The sequence below is a fragment of the Carlito syrichta genome, unplaced genomic scaffold (genome assembly GCF_000164805.1).
Source record: "Carlito syrichta isolate Samal-C Ts95f unplaced genomic scaffold, Tarsius_syrichta-2.0.1 Scaffold305711, whole genome shotgun sequence".
Classification (NCBI taxonomy): Eukaryota; Metazoa; Chordata; class Mammalia; order Primates; family Tarsiidae; genus Carlito; species Carlito syrichta.
Genome location: NW_007249807.1, coordinates 353,801 through 356,740, shown reverse-complemented (window position 1 = coordinate 356,740; position 2,940 = coordinate 353,801).

Genomic DNA, 2,940 nt, shown 5'->3' with positions numbered 1-2,940 from the left:
CTTACATACAATGTGCAGTTGCTCAGTTTTAAACTTTTTAAAATTCTTAATTCTCTCTTTAAGTCAGGCTTTTTAGGGTTTGCATCTTGAACACATCTTAGGGTCACCTAATGATTTGTCAGAGGTTGTACTTAAACACCACGAACTGATATTTTCTACCCTTAGCCAATAGATCTGTGTGTGTGTATTAGGGAACATTCTCAAAGTAAAGGTAGTTTACAAGTTCTCCCCCACTTTTACTTTCTGCTGGATCTTGTCATCACTCAAATCCGTACTAAATGCCAATGATGTGGTGGACCTAGAATTCTCATACTCACTGGTGAGCTATATAGTGATTTAACCATTTTGAAAACAATCTGGCAGTGTCTTAAAAAATTATATATACATCTACCATTTCATCCAGTCATTCCACTCTTAAGTATTTACAAAAGAGAAAGGAAAGCATATACAAACACAGACTTCTACAGGAGTGTTTAAGCAGTTCTATTTGTAATAACTGAAAACTGGAAATAACTTCAACGTCCATCAACAGGTGAAATAACTACTGATGAAAACCTACTTATGAAAGCAATAAAAAAGAGTGAACATGTTACAACATGGTGATAATTATGCTGAGTTACATAAGCTAATAAAAGAGAAAGCATATTTTATATTCCCACTTATATACAGTGCTAGGAAATGTAAACTAACATATGGTGATTGAAAACTGGGGGTTGGGAAGATGGCGGCCAAGCCAGTCGGACAGTGCAAGTCCTGGTATGAGTTAGTGAGTGGAAGGAAAATTTTGTGTGTGTGCTGGTGAGCAAGTGGGTGTGTGAGTGACTGAACGAGTGAGGGCTGGGGAGCAAGTGGCCAGAGATCTCCTGGTGCAGTGGCTGGTGCCACAGCTGCTTGGCTTGGACCCTAGCAATTTCTGGGGTGCAGAAGGGGAGCCCCATTTTTAAAAAATTTAAATCAACAAAACCCTTCCTGGGAAGAAAATGCTGGGAGAGATTGCCTAAGTGGGGGCTCATGAGCAAGTGGTCAGGGCTCTGGTGCAACAGCTGGTGCTGCAGCTTCTCTGCTTGGTCCCTGGCTCTTCTCAGGTCACAGAAGCTGAGTACCATTTTTTTAATGGACAAAAGGTTTCCTGTGAAGAAGTTGTGGGGAGAGACTGCTGCCCCAGGCTCTGCTTCACCACTTCAGCGCCTGGCCAGCCACTTGCAGCTGGGGCTGGGAGGGAGTCCAGAGGCAGAGTCCCATGGAGGAGAACAAGAGAGGCATCCTACCACCATCTTGAAGGCAGGGCAGGAAAGTGCTCCAATTTGCTCACCACGGAACAACAAACCCAATCTCTATGACTGCAGATCAACTACTCAGGGATTGATCATGACCCAGAGGGAATATCCTGAAAGCACAAACTTCAGAGGGACTTGACGAGTGCTGAGTCCCAGACCCCCCACCCCCTGCTCTGATCCTGCCACAGGACAAAGGATGTGGCCAGAAAAGGATGAAGAAGTCCAGGTATGACCCAAATCCCTTCCTCTCCAGCAATCCTCTGAACATCAGACCCACACAACTGGGCCTTGACTGAGAGAGACAAACCCAGGGGGAGCCTGGATGTCAGTCACAATAGGAGAACCCCATTCCAGGATAGACCTGGCTGTACATACCTGCAGAAGAGACAATCTTGCACCTCCCCACCAGAGGAGATCTCTCTGACCATATGAGAGTGGGAGAGGACGACTACAGCCCCACCCACCTCCACTGCCCCTCCTCCTTCTCTGCTACAGACACTGAGGAGAGAGTGAAAGAGGTGGCTCTGCAGGAGAGACCAGATTAGAGGAACAAATACAGAGCCTGCCACAAGAGGGCAGGGAGGTTGTTTGTTTGTTTGTTTGTTTAAGTTTACCTGTTTGTTTGTTATTTCATCTTTTTAAAAAATATTTTCCTTTGTGCATGAATGTATATGTGAGGGTTTGATCTGCATCCTCCCCATTTTTTTCTTTTTACTTTTCAGTTTCTTTCTTCTTTTATTTGCTGTTTTCTGTTTATGTGTGAATGTGAATGATTGACTGTTCATCTTTCAGTTTTGCTGTTGTTGTTGGTTTGTTTTTGCTCTTTTATTTTTCTGGGTTTTTTCGTTTTCATTTTTTATAGTTTAAGGTGTGTGTCAATATATATGTGAAGGTTTGATCTGAATTTCATTTTTTCCCCTATCTTTCTGTTTTTCTTCTCCATTTACTTTGTCTTAGGCATGTGTGTGTGTGTTCAGTTTTCTTACTTTTTGTTGCTGTTGTTTGTTTTGTTTCACTTTATTGTTATTCCAGTTTGTTTTGGGTTGGGGGAGAGAGAGTTCAATTGTTTTTTGAATTGGTTTCTGCTTTGCATTGTCATATAGAATGGTGGTGGGGAGTGGGTCTCAGGGAACACATACCACAATAAATGAACAGTGTAATTTGCAAGTAGTTTCTGAATCCTAGTGCTCCATCCCCTTTATTCCCCTTTATTCAACTTTCAAAAACTATAAGACACAGAAAAGCTTTCCATCCACTGTCCTATTTCAAAATAGAACAAATCCAGAGCACAGGTCAGGGAAGAAAAAAGGGCTGAGCAGACATTAGAAGGAAAAGCCTCTCCACTGATACTGGATAACAGAACTAAAGAGAAAAGAGACCTGGCACAAATAAGGAAAAACCAAAAAAGACCACAAACAATTTCAAGTGTAATGAAGAGAAAACTCCTGAAAAATCAGACCTTGGTTCCCAAACAATGGAAGTCACCAAACACCGACCCCAGAATATGACAGGGATTAGGTAATGCATGGAAAGAGTGGATAAGACACAAGAAAGACAAGACACAACACTGAAAGAACTTGTAACAGAGATTTCGACAATAAAAAATTTCAACCAGGAAATAACAAGATGACAAGCATGGAAAGCAGAATTAATCTGGCTGAAG